General features: G+C 46.7%; 1 pseudogene; it reads right to left on the reverse strand.

The window, feature by feature from the left end:
• Nucleotides 1–20,986: 20,986 nt before the first annotated feature.
• LOC113252414 (peroxiredoxin-1-like) lies at nucleotides 20,987–21,600 on the reverse strand (annotated as a pseudogene).
• Nucleotides 21,601–22,879: the final 1,279 nt, after the last annotated feature.

The raw sequence follows: 22,879 nt of genomic DNA on the forward strand, positions 1-22,879 counted from the left end.
TGGGTGGGGGCAGTCACTATGGAAATCCCCATTTTCAGCCCACACCCTCTATGTCCAGTTCCATACTCACTGGGGTGAGCCAACTCCTTTTTGGCTGAAGGTAGAACTACTTTCCACTTTCCACTAAGGAGGCATGGTTTGGGACACAGGTTCAAATCCCAGCACTTCCAGTGTATGACGCCTTAAGACAAATCTCAACCTCTCTGTGCTTCACTCTTCTCATCTGTAAAATGGAAGAGTAAATGAGTTAACATCTGTAAAGCGTTTACAAGGATGCCTGGCATACAAAGCCGCCTAAGTGTTATCTCTACTGTGGTGATTGTTGACAGACTGACAGGGCCAGTTACTGCTCCTTTATCTCCACTGAGTGGAAACTGCACGTCTCACCCGGACTGAGACATTTCCTGTCTGCAGAAAGCCACTTCAGTGGTCAGGGCGGCAGGGATTTCCCCGCAAGCCCTTCCCCATGCGCCCAGAAGAGGGCACTCTTCACCAGAGCCGTAGGACGGCCCACGCGCCTTCCAGCGTGGAGACAGAGGGCAAGGTCTACAGGAAGGGAGTCTGGGGGCAGAGCAGTCCTGCAACACGTTCTGGTGATAATAGTGGAGGTGGTGGCAGCGGCGGCGGCAGTCAATATTGGGCGATGACCGGCCATACCCTTCATGTGCCTGGAGTCAGTTACCTACATTCTCCCACCCCGGGAGAGAGGTTTCATGCTTCCCTTTTTAAAAGGATATTGAGGGTGAAGAGAATAAAGGCCATACACAGGAAGTGATAGAGATAGCTTTGGAGTCCAGGTCTCTTTGATTCTCAAGTATGAGCTTTTTACTGTTAAGAATTAAACTCTGTGGGGTGCCTGGGTGGCTCAGTCAGTTAAGCATCTGCCTTTGGCTCAGGTCATGATACCAGGGTCCTGGGATTGAGCCCCGCATTGGTCTCTCTGCTCAGAGATTGCAGCTATAATGGGGGCGTGGGGGCAGGCAGGCGGTAGGAGAGGGTCTTCATATATGGCATAGGGCCCCCCACGCAAGGCATGGTTTGCCCCTCCCGACTCCGAGACTCTGAGGCTCTGACACAGAAAAGCCACAGCACTTCAGCCACTTCTGGGGCCCCCATGAGTATGCGGGGGCATCGCCCCAGGGCTTTTTGGTTCATTTAACAACTATTTACGGAACATGTGTTCTGCACTAGGCACTGGTCTAGGTGCTGGAGATACAGAAATGCAGAAAATATTCAAAGTCCCATCCTTAATATATTGGGGGCTCTGGGCAAAATTGTGTGTAGGGCCCATATACCATATGAGTTGACTAAACTGTTAAATAAAAGATATTCTATCTTCTTACTGGAACAAGCCTGTCTTCACAGCGATCTGGAAGGCCAGGTTTTAATCTGGATATTCAGACATCTGGAATACTGGTCCAGAATGTGACTGCACGGGCAGAATTAGCCCTCAGCCCAGGAGCAATGGTCAGTCCACTTTTCTACCCACACCGTGAGGTTCCTGTGTGTACACCCCAGCCTACGCATCCAAGCTTGGTCCACTGATCCCTATAGATAGCCTTCTAACCCCTGGGCCTAGGAATATACACCTGGGCTATGCTGGCTGCCCTCCGGACAGCCCTAGGAAGGGCCTGGGACCATTTGGGCAGGGAATGGTCTAGAGGGCAGGGAGGGAGACCCAGGTTCTAACAGTCACAACTTGGCTTCATGGAAGGGCGGGAGGGCCAGAGCAGGGCCTTCTAAAGCACAGTGCAGAGGCCCTTCCTGCCCAGTCTAAGGGCGATCTGCTAACATTCAATGGGAGACAGACCATAAATAAGAAAAATCAGTAAAATACATGGCACAGTGAAAGGTGGAGCTATAGAGGAAGATCAAGTTGGGGTGGGGGGGCAGGAAGGAGGGGCTGGAGGCAGGGCTCACTGAGAAGGTGGCATTTGAGTAAAGGCTGGAGGATACTAGAGAGCACGTTATGCAGGTATGTTTGAATATAAGGAACAAGTGCGAAGGCCCTGAGGCAGGAGTGTGCTTGGTGGGATTCAGCAGGGAGGCCCCTGTGGTTGGAGCAGAGAAAGAGCAAGAGTGCAGTGAGAGATGAAGTCAGACTGGTAAGGAGGGGGGACCAGGGGGCGCAGTGCTGGGCCGCCTCCACTGCAGGGCTGGAGGCTGAGTCCGAGAAGCCCTGGGAAAAGGCCTGATTCAGCAACCTGGGTTCTATCCTGGAGCTGGTGAAACCTGATTCCCCCTCTGCTCCATCCTCAGCCACTGAGGAGGCACCAGCCAGGACCTGCCCAGGCCTGCAGGCAGCTGCAGAGCTGGCCGGCAGGAGCTGCAAGATTCTTCTCTCTCAGGAGGGGAGTCTGGTCAGAAAGGGTCCCCAGAGTCCTGTGGGGCAGAGTCCTGGAAAAGAGTGCAGCCCCTAGAGGTTGCAGAATGGGTGTCTCACCTGAGGGTGTGACCTCTCCAAGCCTCAGTTTCCTAAGACAGCCCCTCTCTCAGAGGGCTGGGAAGAGAGCGCTAGGAGGGAACACTTGGGAAGCACTCAGCTCTTTCCGGGGATTTAGGTCGTGCTCCGTAAATGTGAACCGCTGTTGTGGCTGCTGCTTGTCCTTAGGCTTCCAAGTTCAGCCCAACCCACGGCGGCCTCAGCATTCCTGTGCCCACTGCCCAGCCAGCTGCAGGGGTGTGGAGGGCCTGGCGAGGAATCCAAGAGGGAATGGGTGGGTGAGGAATGCTGGGGCTGGATTCCATCCATGCTGTCCCCGCTGCCTTCCACTAAAGCAGAGCCAGTGGGTAAGGCAGGTGTGTGTGTCGCTGTGTGTCACCCTGGAGCCTGACAACAGAGGCCCTGTGAGAGAAGACAGTGCTAAGCAATGCCAGGAATTATTATCATTAGAGCTCCTATGAATTAGGTACCTACCATGTACCAGGAGATATGCTAAATTTCAATCCAGATCAAAACCAGAGATACAAAATGTGCTCAGGATCAAACCCCTTTGCCTGGGGGACCCTGGGACCTCACCTCCTGCTGTTCTTTGTCTTTGCTCACACTGCTGTTGCAATTACATCAGCCTCCTGCTCAACGAAATAGCCCAGGGTGCCTCCCACCTCAGGGCCTTTGCATTTGCTGTGCCCTCTGCCTGACAGGCCGGTCCCCCAGAAATCTCAGGGCCCTCACCTACAGAGGTCATCCAAATGTCAGCCAGTCAGACATTCTATCCCAGGATTACCCTCTTTAGAATTGGCAACCCTGCCCCCACACTGCCTTATTTTTCTATAGCATTTATTATTTCCCACCAAATTGTACTGTATATTTTATCTATTGTCTTATTTCATTTTTCTTCTCCCCCCACCCTTTGAAGATTAGCTCCACAAGAGCAGGATTTTTGTCCCTCTTCATCATCACTGCTGCATCCTCAACCCACAGCATAGTGACTGGAAGATAGTAGGTACTCGGTAAATATTTGTTGTTTTTTTTTGGTTTTTTTTTGTTTTTACTTTTTACTTTTTTAATTTTTTTAAAAAGATTTTATTTATTTATTTGACAGAGAGAGAGACAGCCAGTGAGAGAGGGAACACAGGCAGGGGGAGTGGAGAGGAAGAAGCAGGCTCCCAGCGGAGGAGCCCGATGTGGGGCTCAATCCCAGGACTCTGGGCTCACGCCCTGAGCCGAAGGCAGATGCTTAATGACTGAGCCACCCAGGTGCCCCTCGGTAAATATTTGTTAAATAAGGGAGCTTTACAACTCTCTACGGCAGGTTTTATACATTCCTTTTTGGAAATGAGGAAACTGAGGCCCAGGGAAGCAGGGCAAGTCACCCGTGGTCTTGTGCAGATGGTAGGCAGCAGAGCTGAGAGAATCCAGGAACAGCATGTGTGACATCTCGTTTAACCCTGACAGCTGTCCCAGGGATGGTCATGATCAGCCCATTTTACAGAGGAGCAATTGAGGCTGGAGAGGGGCACAGATGGGAGAGGAAGCTGGTTCTGTCTATTCTGACTAAGCTGTTGGTTCCTGGAAGGTGAGCTGATTTTAGGTGATACATGAGGCAGGTATTAAAGTATTAAATAATCCTAAATCACACAGAAAGAAAGGTATTCCATTTCCAATTTTCTTTCAGTCCTGCTTGCATCTAGGAGAAATCCTCCTTTTTGTGCTTAGCAAGTCTAACAACTTAAGACTTACAGTTCTCTCTCTTAACCAGAGAAGGAAAGACTAGCATTTAAACAACATTGTTCTGTCACTGTATTTTTTTATTCTCTAGATGTGGCAAATGATGCTGGTTTTTCATTTACACTATTGTTAATGGTTTTTTTTCTTTTTTTAATGTTTTTTATTTAAAATATATTTCCTAAAATTTTTTTAATTAAAAAAATTAAAAATATATTTCCTTAAGTTGTAAACACTAAATCCACTTAAAGAAACAATATTACGTAAAGATCAGTAAAATTAGAACTCAGGGATGCCATCAACAGTGAAGGTGGTATTTCAAAGAAAGGAGCCATAAAATTGAAATCCATCCTCTATATTTTGTATGTTCTTTCAAAGAGTATTCACTTTCTTTGGCGTGGGTGACAGCTTACATCCAGCAAGTAAAAGATAAAGTATGTTCTAATCTGGGTGTTAAAAGTTGTCTACAGTTCAGGGGAGAGTAGGAGGGTACTTTAGGGGTTAGAGAAATCCAGGAAGTCTTCCTGAAGGAGGAAGCCCTTTGAGTTGGTCTTAAAGGATGTATAGGAGTTAGATAAGGGCTGAAAGAAAGACGAGTCCCATGCTTTCACTTGCGATCAACCTGTTGTACAGATAAGAAAACTGACACCCAGGCAGTAGCTATTGCAAGGGATAGGGAGCCCAGTCTGACTTAGGTCTTGAGGGAACCCAATGAAGGAGAAAGTAAGCCAAGCCAAGAGGGTTGGGACCAGGGTAGCAGGGTAAGGGGGGAACGACAAGGACCAGGGTGGCAACGGGGGTGGGGAAGAGACGACAAAAGTAGTTTTGGGATGGAGGCAGTAAGGAGCCACAGTGGGCTTTGGAAAAGGGGAGAAGCCCCCAAGAACAACTGACAGATAGGCAGAGTGCGTTTGAGCACGAGCTCTGAAGCCCCACTGCCTGGGTTCAAGTTACTCTCTCCCGTTCATGACAAGTTATTGATTTCTCTCTTCATTAAGAAGGGAATAATGAGAGAGCATTCCTCACAAAGTTGCTACAACAAACCAATTAGTTAATGGATATAACACACTTAGAACAGCACTTAGCACATAGCGAATAATAAATATTAATCCTTGTAGTTTTTGTTATTAACTATAGGGTGGGCTGGGGAAAAAAGAAGAGGTTGGAGTCAAGAATGCGGATCAAAAGGCTGCCACCTCTTTTGCCTCAGTTTCCCGTTTGAATCATCTGCTTTCTGGGGGTTCTCCTTTCCAGCTCCATTAGTGTGGGAGCCCACAGAGTGCTGGAAAGAACAACCACGAAAACTTGGTGTCTGCCTCATCATTCAGCAAATATTTATTGAGCCTCTACTGAGTGCCAGGCCCTGGGGATATATGGAAAAACAAGACAACCCCACCCCATGCCTCCTTCATAAAGCTCTAGACTGAGAGAAGAGACCAGGAGGAATCAGGCAATTACAATGCAGGCTGATCTTAGCCTGACCTGGTGTGGAGTCAGGGAGGGCTTCCCAGAAGAGGCAACAGCCATGGGACGCCTGGGTGGCTCAGTCGGTTAAGCTTCTGCCTTTGGCTCAGGTGGTGATCCCAGAGTCCTGGGATGGAGTCCCATATAGGGAATCCTTGCTCAGCAGGGAGTCTGCTTCTCCCTCTGCCTGCTGCTCCCCCTGCTTGTGTGCCCTCTCTCTCTCTTTCCCTGGCAAATAAATAAATAAAGTATTAAAAAAAAAAAAAAAAGGAAACACCCAAGCTGATACTTGAGGGCTGTGTAGAAGTTTGTCAGGGGCTAGGGAAGGAGATCAGGAGGAACAGCATGTGCTCAGCAGGGGCCCAGGCCTGACCAAATTGTTGCTCTAGAATGATCCCTCTAGCATGTGTCTTAGATATAACCCTCCATACATGCAAAATTCCAGATGGACAAGGCCACTACCCTTGTTGTTGTTCCACTGTCCATAAGAGCAAGAGATTGGTAATAACCCTTTGTCTACGCCCCCCCGTGTGGGGGGCGGGCTGCTTAAATAAACTCTGCCACATTCAGAGCATGGTATGGCTATTCTGCAACTGAAAGCAAAGAAGGAGGAAGCTCTTTAATGCACTGTTGTGGAAAGATTTCTAAGGTATCTTGCCAAGTGAAAAAGCAAGTTAGAGAGCAATGTGAAAAGTATGCTACTTTTTCTGTAAAAAAAAAAAAAAAAAAAGGAAAATTAGACTGTATGAATTTTTTTTAATTTAAACATGCAGAGAGAAACTCAAGGATAGAATAGAATAGCCATCCAATGGAATTTTCTGTAATGATAGAAATGTTCTATATTTGTGCTGACCAACACCGTAACCACCAGCCACAGTTGACACTTGACAAAATGGCTAGTGTGACTGAGGAACTGAATTTTTTCATTTAACTTACTTAATTATTAACTTTTAATCTTAATAGCCACATGTAGAGGGTTGCCTTGCTGGCTCAGTCTGAAAAGCATGCAAGTCTTGATTTTGGGGTCATGAGTTCCAGCCTCATGTTCGGGGTAGAGATTACGAATGAATGAATGAATGAACGAACAAACAAACAAACTTTAAAAAGCCACATGTGGAAAGGGGAATTTACTCGGAGCTCAGAAGATGATGCTGTCACCCAAGTAGGGGTGACGATGAGTGGGACAAAGGTGTAGACCGAAGTGAGTAGTTTCAGGGATATTTGGGAGGATTAGATGGCTGATCAGATGTGGGTTGATCAGTGAGTGCAGGGATGGAGTTAGAAGGGTGCCTTGCTGGCTCAGTCTGTAGAAAATGTGACTCTCAATCTTGGGGTTGGCAGTTCAAGCCCCACATTGGGGGGAGATTTTACTAAAAAAAAGAAAAAAGGAATTACAGATTAGATGTTCAGTTTTCTGGCCTGAGCAACTGTTTGATAATGGTGCCATTTTCTGAAATGAAGAAAACAGAAAGAGGACAGGTTGGAGAAGAGCAGTGATGTTTGGTTTTGGACCTGCCTGTATTTTGAGGTGCCGGTGGTACATGTGAATGCAGATGCTGAGGTGAGTGAAGTCCTGTTGGAATCAGGCTGTGGGGAGAGGTCTGGGCTGCACATGGGCCCACGGACCCTGGGAGGGAGGGGCATTGCTGCTAGCTTCCCACATCATCCTGCTTCTCACTAGAGATGGAAGAAGGAAGTTGCCACCAGTTAGAGAGGAAGAATAAAGGAGAAGTGTTGGCCTCTTCAAGTCGTTTACTTCATAATTCCCATCTCTGTGGAGTGGTTTAAAGCGGAGGGGTGAGGCCTGAGTACAGGGCCTGGAGGAGAGAGCTTCAGGGACCCCGCTGTGTCATTTCATGAGTTTCCAGACAGTTGGGAGGCAGGGGAAGTAAGAGAAACAAGGCACCCTGTCTAACCCTGGTGCTTCCTCACAGGCCGGGCAGTGAGAAAATGAGGGGACGGGAAAGTAAGATGTCAGTGGCCCAACCCCCATGGCAAAAATCTGAAGAGAGCCCCTCCCTCCTGCGTCACCTCAGGAATCAGTGAGTCTATGAAAGTTTGAAAGTTTCAAGACTCACAAGAACAGCTGAAAAGCTGAATCACAAGTAGCCAATGAGAACTTCGAAAGGAAATGATAATAAGTCAAGCTATCAGAGTAATAGTAATAATCCTCTTGTCTCAAGAGCTTAAGAAAACTTGGAAAAACCAGGTAATCTGCCTGTACTTTCTTTTTCCTTTTATCCCACTCCAAGCAGGTGGCCAGAGCAATCTAATCTTTTTAAGATACAGATGCGGGGTGCCTGGGTGACTCAGTGGGTTAAACGGCTGCCTTCGGCTCAGGTCGTGATCTCAGGGTCCTGGGCTTGAGCCTGCATGGGGCTCTCTGCCCAGTGGGGAGTCGGCTTCTCCTTCTGCCTCTGTGGCTCCCCCTGCTTGTGCCGTCTCTCAAATAAATAAATAAAACCTTTAAAGACACAGATCCAATAACATTCATTGTGCCAGAGGATAACGATATTATGACCCCCATTTGACAGGTAAGAAAATAAGGAGGAGCACCCAGCTGGCTCAGTCAGTGGAACATGCGACTCTTGATCTTGGGGTTGTAAGTTCAAACCCACGTAGGGGGCAGAGATTACTTAAAAATAAAATCTTTTAAAAAATAAATAAGAAATAAAAAGAAAATGGGGATAAGAATGGTAGGGAAACAGCAGCGATTTGAACTCAGGACTTCCTAATCCCGAGGTCCTTATGCAGTCCACTTCTGGGCCCAATGCATCATCCTCCCTTCCCTGGCATTTCTCGCTCCTTCTGCTGTTGGCCCTTGGCCAGCATTCCACCCCCCACTAGTTCTCCACCCTTCTCCACCCTTCCGTTCTACTCTCCTTCCGTCTCTATTTCTCAATGGAAATGAAGTCAAGACTGTTTCTGGTGGAATGCACTTTATGATCCTTGAGAAATATTTTAAATGTGGATCTCATGTATTGTTTCCATTAAGGAAAAAACAATAAAACCAAGTCATTTCATTCTTAGATGTCACTCTTTTTTATTTCCCCTAGTAATTCAGTTGACCCTCAGTTAAACAGGAAAAGTTCCCCTAATCCTAATCAACAAGTATATCAGGTTGCTCTTGCTCCTGCTGGCTGGGGTCAGGAGCAAGTTTATTTTTCCAGGGGTATTAGACATCTTGACTCATGAGCCACCAGGGAATAACTTCAGGTTTTTAATTGCAAGTGTTTCAAATGGCTGCTTACAGACACACTATCCATCCTCTCTATGCCCACCAGTTTTCTTGCTTAGACAATTAGAGTGGCTTTTGAGTTGTGCTGCCGCCCAAGGACTACCCCTCCCCCCATCTGTGCCACAGTGACCTTTCCAGAACATAGATCTCATCATGTCCCTTCTTTGCTTAAGCACTTCTGTTCCGTTCCCATGACCTACTAGATGAAGTCCAAGTAGGCTGTCATGTGAAGCCCTCCAAAAACCCTGGCCTAAATTGACCTTCCAGCTTTCATTCCTGCCCACCCATAACCTCTCCCCAGGTACAGGCCCCATAGGCCACACTGGACAATTCACTCTTCCAGAGCACAGGCTCTCCCATTCCCTCTCCTTTGCTTGTGCTGTTCCCCTACATTGGTAGTCTTTCCTTCTCACCCCACCCCTCCCTGAATCTGATAACTCTTTTAAGCGATTCCTTTGCAAAGCCTTCCATATTGTCCTGGGAGAGTCAGAATTAGCTTCTCCCTTGACTTTTTGTTCTTACTAGAGCTCATGAGAGTCTAACTCTTAGGCGTTTTGTGTCCATCTCCCTCTTTAGGTCTTAAGCTCACTGAGAGCCTCTGCCTTACTCTTTTTTTTTTTTTAAGATTTTTATTTTTGGAGGGGCACCTGGGTGGCTCAGTCAGTTAAGCATCTGCCTTCGGCCCAGGTCATGATCTCGGGGTCCTGGAATCGAGTCCCACGTGGGCTCCTTGCTCATTGGGGAGCCTGCTTCTCCCTCTGCCCCTTCCCCTTCTTGTGCTCTCTCTCTGTCAAATAAATAAATAATCTTAAAAAAAAAAGGTGTTTTTTTTTTTAAGTAATCTCTACACCCAATGTGGGGCTCAAATTTACAACCCCAAGATCAAGAGTCAGACACTCCACTGACTGAGCCAGCCAAGTGTCCCTCCAGACACACTCATATCGCAGCACTGCACACAGGACCCAGGACCCAGGCAGGTGCTGAGAAATGCTGAGTTGAAATCCAAGAATGAAAACCTCTGAATCCCATCTTCACAATTTCCAGTAAAGGGAGTTAATAGCTGGTATAACTAACTAACTGTTCTCTGAACTCTTTTTTTGAAAGATTTATTTATTTGACAGAGAGAGACAGCCAGCGAGAGAGGGAACACAAGCAGGGGGAGTGGGAGAGGAAGAAGCAGGCTCCCAGCAGAGGAGCCTGATGTGGGGCTTGATCCCAGAATGCCGGGATCACCCCCTGAGCCGAAGGCAGACGCTTAACGACTGTGCCACCTAGGCGCCCCTGTTCTCTGAACTCTTAATACCACTTTGCCCCTCCTTTAGCCTATAGGTGACTTGGTTCCTGCTGTAATGTCACTTCTTCCAGGAAGTCTTTGGGTTTGAAGTCTCCCTCCTATGAGCGTTTCCTTAACATCTACAATAATGCACTCATCACCCTGAATTATAAATGCCTCTTTACCTATCTTCTCCACTCCTCTGAGGATTCCCCCCCCACCCCGCCGCCGCCCCACCGAGGGCAGTGACTGTTGGTCTAGCCCAGGGCAAGTAGGTGGTGATAGTTAATAATTAGCACTTTCAACATGCCCAATGTGTTTTGAGCACTGTACATATACTCCCACATTTAAAAAACTGGTTTTTTTAAAGTGAACTCTACTCCCAACATAGGGCTCGAACTCAGGACCCAGAGAGCTCAGGAGTCGCATGTTCTTCTGACTGTGCCAGCCAGGTACCCCTGTGTACCACTCATTTAAATGCCAGAAAAACCCCCTGAGGTGGGTATCATTGGCTCCATTTTCTGAAAGGGCAAACTGAAACCAGAGAGATTCTAAACTTGCCCAAAGTCACACAGCCAGGAAGTGAAGGAACGAGGATTTTAATCCAGGCCGTCGGGCCCCAGGGCCAGCTCTTACCCACCGCATGACAGCAACTGCATAAGCGAGCGGACGGAAGTAGAGTTGACGTAAAGGAGCCCGGCGCACCCTGGACTCCTGCTCATCTTCCCCCAGGAGACATAGTCCCACGCCAGACTGCAGGGAGTTGCCCAAATGCAAGGCCAAGAACTCTGCTAATAAAGCGGGTGAATAGCATTTAATAAAGACTTGTTTTCTTCTGCCAGAGAAGCCACCCCATGTCCTGCTACACCACAGGGAGGTTCTGAGCATGGTGAACGTTGCTTTGCTGATGAACAACCTCTGGGGTAGCTTTAGGAACAAAAGACCTCGTGGCACCAAGCCCGCTGCCAAACCTCCTACAGGCAATCCCCTCTCCTCGTTGGTGGGCACAACGCGTGGCTCAAATCCCGAAATATGCACATTCTCTGAGACCCAGTAACTCCTCTGGAGAAATTTATCCTCAAGACCTACCATAGAAGTCATCAAGGGTGTATATATAAAGGGGTTGCTCACAACATTGTTTACAAGAATAAACCCTGGAAAAAACTCCAGGTCTACTGGAAAGGCAATGAGTTTAATAAATTATAGGCATCTAAACAGTGGAAAATTACACAGCCATGAAAATGCTATTGGGAATCTGTGTTTATTGATGTGGGAGTCTGCCCATGAACAGCTGTTGAGTAAAAACACGGGTTACTTTCTAGAACAGGTAGAATTAGGTAGTTTATTCCTGAAGCGTACATGGAGAATGGTAACAGTAGTTGCCTTTGGGGAGGGGAACAGAGTGGATGGGGGACCAGAGAGGAAGAGGTACTTTTTAAATTTTTTTGGATTTTTTTTCCTTTGTTTTTTTAAGTAATATCTACACCCAACATGAGGCTTGAACTCACAACTCCGAGATCAAGAGTCACACACCCCACCGATTGGAGTCAGCCAGGTACCCCAGGAAGAGTTACTTTTTAATTATTATTATTATTATTTTCTAAAGTTTATTTAATTATTTACCTCATTTTAGTAATCTTTATGCCCAACTCATGACCCCAAGATCGAGAGTCCCATGGTCTATTGACTGAGCCAGACCGGTGCCCCTGTTCATTTGTTTTTAATTCTCCATCCAGCCCAAGGAATCGAACATAAAGATACCTCATGTTTACCTGTGGGATCTTTCTCCCTCCCATGTGCTCCATCCCCTAAGTGAAAACCACTCTTCTGATATTTGTGTTTTTCCTTTTTTTTTTTAAAAGATTTTATTTATTTATTCGACAGAGATAGAGACAGCCAGCGAGAGAGGGAACACAGTCAGGGGGAGCAGGAGAGGAAGAAGCAGGCTCATAGCGGAGGAGCCTGATGTGGGGCTCGATCCCAGAACGCCGGGATCACGCCCTGAGCCGCAGGCAGACGCTTAACCGCTGTGCCACCCAGGCACCCCGTGTGTTTTTCCTTTCTTTGCTTCTTTTGTATATTTGATCACTTTTGCACATATGGTCTAAACAATATATTGTGTACTTTTAGTTGTTTCTATCCTCTGTAAGAAGAGTATCATGCTGTATGGAATCTTTTGGAACCAGTCTTTCCATTCAACATGGTATTATTAAGATTCATTCATGCCGTTGTATGTAGCTGAAGTCCATTCATTTTTTCATTACTTTCTATTCATCCTTTGTATATTACTTTTTTTTAAAGAATTTATTTCTGAGTTATCTTTACACCTAATGTGGGGCTCAAACTCACAACCCCCAGATTAAGAGTTGCACACTCTTCCAACTGAGCCAGCCAGGCGCCATTGCATTTTAAAAACCCATTCTCCTGTCAATGGACATCTGGGTTGTTGTGGGATTTTTTTTTTTAATTTTTACTCTTATGATAATACATCTATGAATATTCTTGTATGGGTCTCATGCTGCACATGCTTTTGGTGGTTTCCCTGGTTAAATGCTGAGGAATGGACTCTCTGGGGTGTAGAGTTTGTAAATGTTCAGTTTTACTAGAATTGTGCCAGTTTACACTCCTACCAGCACATTAAAAGGATGCTATTAATTCATGTTCCCTGCTACCCTGTTTAGTTAGACTTCTTACCTTTGGCAACTGAATGAGTGAAAGAATTATTTCTCAACATTCACCTTTTCAGTCCTCTCAAACTTTGTACCAGGTGCGTGTATTACTTACTCAAATATAGATATATATAATCATTTACATATAAATTAGTAATAATTATATATCAGTAAATATATCTATATCTATCTGAGTATATCTTGCATATAACTCAAATGTCAACTGTGGTTAACTCTAGGATAACAGGTGGTTTTTATTTTAGTTTTTCTTTTTGTTTATCTCTGCATTAAATTTTTTTTCTTGGGATGCCTGGGTGGCCCAGTCAGTTAAGCATCTGTCTTCAGCTTGGGTATTGATCCCAGGGTTCTGGGATCGAGTCCTGCACAGGGCTCCTTGCTCAGCAGGGAGACTGCTTCTCCCTCTGCCTGCCGCTCCCCCTGCTTGTGTTCTCTCTCTCTCTTTCTCTCTCTGACAAATAATTAAAATCTTAAAAAAAGAAAAAGGAGACTCACTCTCCTGAGTCTCCTGTACACTCCGTCCGTATCTATACTCTCTATGTCTTCAATAAACTCTTTTCTCACTTCCTCTCAGTTCATGTTTGATTTCTATCCTGTGTGAAGCCAAGGACCCTCTGGCTGGTCCTGTAGGATCTCACTCTGGACCCTTGGACCCAACAAGCCTGCATTAAAAATGTGGACTGCAAGGGCACCTGTATGGCTCGGTCATTTAAGCGTCTGACTCTTGATTTCAGCTCAGGTCACCATCTCAGGGCAATAATATTGAGCCCTGTGTCAGGCTCCATGCTCAGTGGGGAAGTCTGCTTGAGATTCTTTCTCTTCCTCTCCCCCTCCCTCTCCCCCTTCCCCTCTCGCATGCACTCTCTCTCTCACTCTCTCTCAAAATAAAATAAAACGTTTAAAAAAAGATTTATTTATTTTATAGAGAGAGCACACGTGTGTGCATGAGTGGTGGGGAGTGGGGAGAGAGGGGCAGAGGCAGAGGGAGAGAAGCTCAAGGAGACTCCCCATCGTGGGACTTGATCTCATGACCCTGAGATCATGACCTGAGCCGAAACCAAGAGTCTGATGTTTAACCCACTGAGCCACCCAGGAACCCCTAAAATTTTTTTTCTACTGTGGATATTTATTACTTGTATAATTTTTTTTTTTTAAAGAAGGGGAAAGGGCGCCTGGGTGGCTCAGTGGGTTAAGCATCTGCCCTCAGCTCGGGTCATGACCTCAGGGTCCTGGGATCCAACCCTGCAGGGCTCTCTGCTCAGCAGGGAGTCTGCTTCTCCCTCCACCCCTCCCCCTGCTCATGTTCTCTCTTGCTCTCAAATAAATAAATAAAATCTTTAAGAGAGCATATTAAAAAAAAAGAAAGGAAAAATATAGGGTGCTCAGCATTAGTCATTGAGTAAATACAAAGTCAAACCAGAATAAGATACCACCATACAGATTTTAGAATGGCTTGAATTTAAAAGACTGACCATACTTTGGGGCGCCTGTCTGGCTCAGTCAGTAGACTGGTAGACCATGTGACTCTTGATCTCAGGGCTGTGAGTTCGAGCTCTGCATGGGGTAGAGATTACTTACAATCTTTTTTTTTTTTGAACTTACTTAAAATCTTTAAAAAAGAAAAAGAAAGGACTTTGCCTTTTATCTAGTTCAGTTGTTTTGTTGTTTTTCCCCTGATTTTAATTAAAATCCTGCACTGGTTCCTCATTGCTCTGAGGACACAGTCCCAGCTGCTGACCAGAAGTGAGAGCACCCAGCACTCTCCTTTCCTGCCTGTTGTGTCCAGTCTCCTGCATCTCCCTCCTCCAGCTAGACTGAACTACCTGAAAATTCTGAGCCCTCTTTTCTGGGCTTCTGCCCAGGTGGTGACTTCTGGCACTCTGGCTAACTCAGATGTCACTTCCCCCAGGAAGCCTTCCCTGAGCCCCTTGTGCCCTCCCATCACGTGACTTGTTAATCTTGAATCATTACCACCAGCACTAGTCTCCAACTGATACAGCTATTCTAGTTGCTAAGATACTCTATTGAAATTTTGCCATATCATTGGCCATCAGCTGCTTCCCCGAGTCCCTCAAGTGCTCCCCACACCTGGGGGCTATTTCCCGTACACCCCAGACGTCCCTGCCACCCAGTAATCCAAAAGGTAGGGGCCTGGCACCCGGCTCTGGGGTTAAGGGCTGGTCTTTATTTTGAGGTGCGTGGTGCCCAGGTTCTACCAGTTGTTAAATAGTAATGTCATTCTTGCTTATTGCCGGAGATTGTAAATACCTGGTTCCCTTGTCTGTTTATTCCACCGGAGCGAAAGCTCCTTGAGGGCAGGAAGGCCCTCCCCTCAGCAGCAAAACGCTTGGCACATGCTAGGTGCCCCATGAGTGTTTACCAAATGAATGAACAGATGGGTGAGTGGGTGAATGCAGCCTGAGAAGTTACAGAGTCACTCTGGAAAATTATGGGCCCCTCCCCACCCTCAGTCTGGACTCGGGAGTTTCTTCCTGCCATGGAAACGTTGTTCTTTGCCCAGGTTTTATCACTCTGCTGGTCTACACCCCTGTGGGAGGTTCCTTCCACCTGCCACCGTCTGGCTCAGCTTCACCTTCCCTTCCCAAGAAACTTGGACTCTCACTGAGAGCTGCTGATCCTGGGAGGACAAAGACGTACCCCTTTCTTTCATGAACCCATGAGTACATGTACATGTGTGCACACATGCACACGCAAACACACATGCACAGGAGTGGACCGTCACCGTGCTCACTACTGTGGTAAGGTGACTCCCTCAGGCTGGCTTACACACTGAGGGTCCTACACTCCAGGAGCCCCCTCTGTCCCTGGCAAACAGGGATGGTCTCTCTAGCACTGGGTTGGTTGGGTCATTCTTCATGGACAGTGGAGGGGTGATGGTCTTCAGGATGGACTTCTGTGTTGCTGGTGCTGAGCCCAGGACCTGGCATATAGTGGGTTTACCACAGCTTTGCCACTTGCTAGCCATGAAAAATCATTTCACCTCTTGGTCTCCTCAAGAGAGGATAGGATGGTATCTTCCTCACAGAGGTGCATCAGTTAGTAACACTGAAAGTGCCTGGTACTAGCCCCTGGAATACACTGTTATATAAATGAGAGCCATTATTGTTGTTATAATTGTATGTGTGTGTGGATGAAAGGTTTCTAGATTTTTCCATTTGTGAAACAAAAACAGTAGGGGTAGAGGACTACCAAAGTCACCCCTCTGCTAAGCTTGCTCTTAGCAAAACTCTCCTCTCCACTTAAAAGAGAAAACAGCTTTATTCTGATAAAATTCACAAACCACACAATTCACCCATTTAAAGCATTCAATTCATTGTGTTTTAGTGTGTTTACAAGGTTGTGCGATCATCACCACAGTATAAGTTTTGAACATATGCCTCGCTCCCTAAAGGAAGTCCCCTCCCCATTAGCAGTCACTCCCAGTGTCCCTTTTACCCCCCAGTCCTGCCCAACCCTAGGCAACCGCTAATCTATTCTCTGTCTCTATGGATTCATCTGTTCTGGGCTTTTTGTAAAAATGGACTCATATAATATGTGTCTTTTGTGTCTGGTTTCTTGCACTCAGCATATCATGTTTCCAAGGTTCATCCAGGTGGTAGCGTGCATCAGAGCTCCATTCCTTTTCATAGCCAACACCCCACCACCCTCCTTCAATCCCTTTTAGATATATCTAGAAAGGGTTAAACACTTAGCATAGTCAGAACAAGTTTGCACTTGCGGAGGCAGAGACCAAATGCTTTTTTTTTTTTAAAAGATTTTATTTATTTATTTGACAGAGAGAGAGACAGCCAGCGAGAGAGGGAACACAAGCAGGGGGAGTGGGAGAGGAAGAAGCAGGCTCCCAGCAGAGGATCCTGATGTGGGGCTCGATCCCAGAATGCCGGGATCACGCCCTGAGCCGAAGGCAGACACTTAAGGACTGAGCCACCCGGGTGCCCCCCAAATGCTTTTTTATTTTTGCTATATCTGTTTATATCTTATTCATTATATTTGAACATTTTATCTTGCCCTTCCTTTTTGGTTTTTCTTTATATTATTATTATTATTATTATTATTATTATTATTATTATTGGATTTCATTTGTAAGTATTCTCTACACCCAATGTGGGGCTCTTACTTAAAACCCTGAGATCAAGAGTCGCATGCTCCCTTGGGGCATCTGGGTGGCTCATTCAGTTAAGCGTGTGACTCTTGATTTTTGCTCAGGTCATGATCTCAAGGTCATGGGATCCAGCCATGCATCTGGCTCTGAGCTCAGAGGGGAGGCTGCTTGAGATTCTCTCTCTCCGGCTCCCTCTGCCCAGCCCCCTGCACATACATGTTCTATTTCTCTCTCTCTCTCTCTAATGAAATAAATTTTTTTTAAGATTTTATTTATTTATTTGAGAGAGAGAGATAGTGAGAGAGAGCACGAGCAGGGGAGGAGAGGGAGAAGCAGGCTCCCCGCTGAGCAGGGAGCCAGACATGGGACTCAATCCCCCTAGGACCCTAGGACCATGACTTGAGCTGAAGGCAGACGCTTAACTGACTGAGCCACCCAGGTGCCCTAAATAAATAAATCTTAAAAAAAAAGAGTTGCATGCTCCAGCAACTGAGCCAGCCCAGAACCCCTTATGTTTTCTTTGTTTTAAAGGGATAATATTGGGGTGCCTGGGTGCCTCAGTCATTAAGCATCTGCCTTCAGCTTACGGCGTGATCCCAGGGTCCTGGGATTGAGCCCCACATCGGGCTCCCTGCTCCGCTGGGAGCCTGCTTCTTCCTCTCCCACTCCCCCTGCTTGTGTTCCCTCTCTCACTGGCTGTCTCTCTGTCAAATAAAAAAATATATATATATATTAAAGGGATAATATTTGGGGTGCCTGGGTGGCTCAGCCATTAAGCGTCTGCCTTCGGCTCAGGTCGTGATCCCAGGGTCCTGGGATTGAGCTCCACATCGGTCTCCCTGCTTGGCGGGAAGCCTGCTTCTCCCTCTCACGCTCCCCTTGCTTGTGTTTGCTCTCTCTCTGTCTCTCTCTGTCAAAAAAAAAAAAAAAAAAAAAAAAAAGGATAATATTTGACATCTTTTTAGAAGAATAAATATATCACATATACATTATTAAACAAAATAATGTAATGGGGAGGGGCATGGGGGTGGCTCAGTCAGTTAAGCATGCGAATCTTGATGGCTGTGGCTCAGGTCTTGCTCTCAGGGTTGTGAGTTCAAGCCTTGCATTGGGCTTCACATTGGGCATGGAGCCTACTTTAAAAAAAGCAAATAGTAAATAATAAATAATATAATGGGTAATCGTGAGCTCACCACTCACCCCAAATTTCCCTCTCCACAGAAATATCTGTTTGGGGGTGCCTGTGTGGCTCAGTGGGAAGAGCATGCAACTCTTGATCTCTGGGTCATGAGTTTGAGCCCCATGTGGGGTGTAGAGATTAGTTAAGTAAAAAAAACACTTTGGGGTGCCTGGGTGACTCGGTTGAGCGGCTGCCTTCGGCTCAGGTCATGATCCCAGGGTGCTGGGATCCAGCCAGGTGTGGGCTTCCTGCTCAGCAGGGAGTCTTCTTGACCCTCTCTGTTTCTCTCCTCCCCCCACCACCACTCGTGCTCCTACTCCTGCTCTCTCTCTCACTAACTGTGTCTCTCAATAAATAAGTAAAATCTTTAAAAAAAAAAAAGAACAAAGAAATATCTGTTGGATGAGGATTTGGTGTCCTCACCAAACTTCCCAGCTTCCCTCTCAAGAGATTCCCAGTCTTCCCCCCCCAATTTCTAATAGTTACATATTATTAATAATATTTACATTTTATTCTGTGACTACAAGTCTTCTGTGCTTTGTTGGGAAGTTGAATCTAAAAACTGAAAAGCAGGGGCACCTGGGTGGCTCAGTCGGTTGGTTGAGCGCCGGCCTTCGGCTCAGGTCACGATCCCAGGGTCCTGGGATCCAGCCCCACATGGGCTCCGTGCTCCGTGGGGAGCCTGCTTCTCCCTCTCCCTCTGCCTGACGCTCCCCCTGCTTGTGCTATCTCTCTCTCTCTCTCTCTCTGTGTCAAATAAATAAACAAATCTTTGAAAAAAAATTAAAAAATTAAAACTGAAGCATCATGATTCCATAAATGTCAGTCATTTGAGAACCCCTGGCCCCCAAGAGAAGGGAAAGTGAACCTGCTCAGTGACACAGTTTCCAATATGAAGAAACTCAAAGTCATAGCATTTATTTATTTATTTAAGCATGGCTTTTTGGTTTGTTTGTTTTTAGATTTTATTTATTCATTTGAGAGACAGAGGCAGAGCACAACCAGAGGGAGAAGCAGAGGGAGAGGGAGAAGCAGACTCCCCACTGAGCACGGAGCTGGACTTGGGCTCCATGTGCGGCTCGATCCCAGGACCCCGAGATCATGACCGGAGCTGAAGGCAGAAGGTTAACTGATTGAGCCACCCAGGCGCCCCACCAAAGCCCTATGTTTTAGAGGCAGAAGAAAAGACTAAAGGATCCTTAAGGGCTAACCGAGTCATTTCACAGAATTTCATTGGCAGAGGCTGGAGGGTGGGCCTTGTCAATAGTGAAGGTGAGAGTAAGAAGGTCTTTCTATATCCATCCGTGGATGGCATCCTGGGTTCCAAGAGAAGGGGTGGCACCTCCTCTGCTCCTGGGAGATCAGAAGCCCAGGTCTGTGCGGCCAGCCTGAGCCTGGATCCTGCAGCGCCTTATCTGTCATTCTTGAGATACCAGTTACAAAGATACCTGTGCAAAGATAGGGCACCCAGCCAGCCATGGAGCTCCCCCTCTTTCAGCAGGTCTGGGAGAGAGCGAGAGGCTGGAGGGAGCCTGCGGCCCACGGACTACACTCCGGGAAAACCCTGAGCAGCGTGAAGTGTGGAAATAGTTAATGCTCATCTGGCGTTTCCTGTGTGCTGCGCTCAACCACCCAACAAGGTAGGTGCTCCTGTTCTCCCCATCTGTACTGATGAGGAAATTGAGGACCAAAGGGGGTTTAAGTGACTCATTCAAAGGCTTAAAACTGGCTAGTGGAAGGTCAGGATTCCGACTCGGGCAATGAGCACCTACGTCCGTGCTGGGAACCATTTTCCCATACTGGCATACTGGTCCTGGAGCTGCAGCAGCCTCAAGCCCACCTCTGCTATGACCTGGCTGTTCTCTGAGCCTCACTCACCTCCCCTGGAAAATGGGGATCACATGTTCTGCTCCGTAGGCAGGTTGCAGAACCACGTGGCCTATCCAGGGCCTGCCCCTCTGGTTTTGGCTCTGGTCATCCCTCCGCCACCCCATCCCTTCATGGAGGGAAGCTGCTGCCCTGCTGAACAATCAGCTTGAGCTATGCTCTTAACCACCGTCTCTCGGCTGCCCTGGGGTCTGGAATTTCCGGTCAACTTGACAGATAATTTCTTGCTAAATTAAGCAAGGTTTGCCTCTCAGTTCAACTGGTACCTATAAATAAAAGCCTGCCCTGGACTTAGCAGCATAACATGGAGATTAAGAGACTTTGGAGACCAGTGGCCCTGGGTTCAAATTCCAGTTCTATCACTTTTACGGTGTAACCCTGGACAAATCGTATTACTACTCTGAGCCTCTGCTTCCAAATTGCTAAAATGGATGTAGTGATAGAACCCAAAGGAATGTATGAGGACCGGTGAGAGAAGGCATATAGAATACGATGAGCTCCAAGATATGGTAGCTATCTTTTTTATCATATCATATATTGCAATTACTCGCACTGAGCATCATGGCTGGTACCTAGTCAGCATTCAATGAATAAATGGACGAATGTTGACCTGTCTGCAGCCCTCATTGCCTATGAGCTTCTTAAGGGCAGGAAACACTTTTTTTTTTAATTTGATGATCATTTTTTTCTCTCAGTTCTAGTTTAATAGAAACAACGAAAGATCAGAAGTGGTGCCCCACTGCACACATTGGTTGGCCTGCCCCGTAGCACAGCTCAGGCCATTCTCTCCAGAGGAGGAAAGGCTGGCCTCCCCAGCCCCTGCAGGAAAGGCCTGTCCTGCCCCATACCACACCTGCACTGAGTCTGAAGTCCCGTGTTTTAAGCATGACAGTGGTACAAAAGAGATTTTGTTTTCATGGACACCCACTGCAGCCTAGCCCTAAAATGGCCCAGTTCTCACTTCTGCTAAGAGAAATACTTTTTGCTCTTCTGGACATCAGGCTTGATGGTATCACTGCCAGGCTTCCAGCCAGCTGGGAAGCCACACTTCCCCATGCTTGTCAGTAAATTGGAAGGCCTGAACTAGTCTCAGAGTCTCACCCACAGAGCGGCCGAGGGGAAGGTCATTTAGAGTGAGATGCCAAAGGATATCCTTCTCATCACTGATAAAGAGGCCCCTGAACCAGATGTCTTCATCAGCCTTTAAGACTCCATAGTCCTAAAAAGAAAGAGAAAAAGACTCCATGGTCCTGAGTGATGCTACATTTGGGGTCCGATACCAAGGGAATGTTCATGGGTCCCAGTCCTTCTTGTTTCTTGGGTGTGTTGATCCATGCCCGGTGACAGAAATGAGAATCCACAGAAGCTCCAATCATTTGGTGAGTTTCTTAAATTCTTCTGCCCTGTTACTGAAAGCAGTGATCTCCCTGGGGCACACAAAGGTGAAATCAAGAGGGTAAAAAAGGAACACGATGTATTTGCCTTTGTAGTCAAACGTCTTTGAACTGGCCATTTGGCATCATAGCCATGGCTTTGAAGTTGGGGACAGGATGCCCAATTTTGGCATTTCCTGAAGACATCTTGCTATGGGCAGCTCTGAGACAGAACACACCAAAGACCATTCAGGAAGAAGATGCCTTATTTATTTTAAGTAAACTCTGTGCCCCAGATGGGACTCGAACTCACAACCCTGAGATCAAGAGCTGCATGCTGTACTGACTGAGCCAGCCAGGCGCCCCTAGGGCAGGAAACATACTTTGTTTACTTTTGTGTCCACAGTGCTGAGCAGAGTACCAGCCCATGGGAGTGCTTAATAAATGTTTGTTTGTCCTAGTGAGCTAATGGATCTGGTCAGCCATCATTTATGATGCTAAAACCACAAGGTAAAAGGCTGATAGGTAAGTTGATAATGGGGAATCAGCTGACATTAACTGAATCTTAGTATTCTAATAGAGCCAACCAGATAATTTCTTGCGTCCTGATATGATGTTGTGTGAAGTACTCAGAACCACATATGAAATATTTTTGTCTAAAAAATTGAATCTAGGGGCGCCTGGGTGGCTCAGTCAGTTAAGCGTCTGCCTTCGGCTCAGGTCATGATCCTGGGACTCTGGGATTGAGCCCCTCATCGGGCTCCCTGCTCAGCGGGGAGTCTGCTTCTCTCTCCCTCTGCCTGTTGCTCTCCTTGCTTGTGCTGTCTCTCTCTCTCTCTGTCAGAGATAAATAAAATCTTGAAAAAAAAAATGTCTTTCTCGGGACCCTTGGGTGGCTCAGTTGGTTTAAGCATTGGACTCTTGATCTCAGCTCAGGTCTTGATCTTGGGGTCGTGAGTGCAAGCCCTGCATTGGGCTCCACACTAGGCATGGAGCCTACTTAAAAAAAAAAAGTCTTTCTCAGAGATGCAGACTGAAATATTTTTAGAAGAAGTGATATGTTATCTGGGATTTTAAAAAAATATATTTTGCAAAAATAAAAATGCCAAAATAGCCAAAACGTCTGGAACACGGACAACACCGCATTCTGGTGAGGCTGTGGAGCAACAGGAACTCTCACTGCTGGGGGGATGCAAAATGGTGCAGCCACTTAGGAAGCCAGTTTATTTTTCTGAAGATTTTATTTATTTATTTGACAGAGCAGGAGAGCACAAGCAGGGGTAGCAGCAGGCAGAGGGATAAGGAGAAGCAGGCTCCCTGCTGAGCAGGGACGTGAGACTTGACCCCAGGACCATGGGATCATGACCTGAGCCAAAGGTAGATGCTTAACCGACTGAGCCACCCAGGCACTCCTATTTTATTTTATTTTATTTTATTTTATTTTATTTTATTTTATTTTATTTTATTTTATTTAGAGAGAGTGTGC

Source organism: Ursus arctos, unplaced genomic scaffold, assembly GCF_023065955.2.
Source record: "Ursus arctos isolate Adak ecotype North America unplaced genomic scaffold, UrsArc2.0 scaffold_19, whole genome shotgun sequence".
In the NCBI taxonomy this organism is placed as follows: Eukaryota; Metazoa; Chordata; class Mammalia; order Carnivora; family Ursidae; genus Ursus; species Ursus arctos.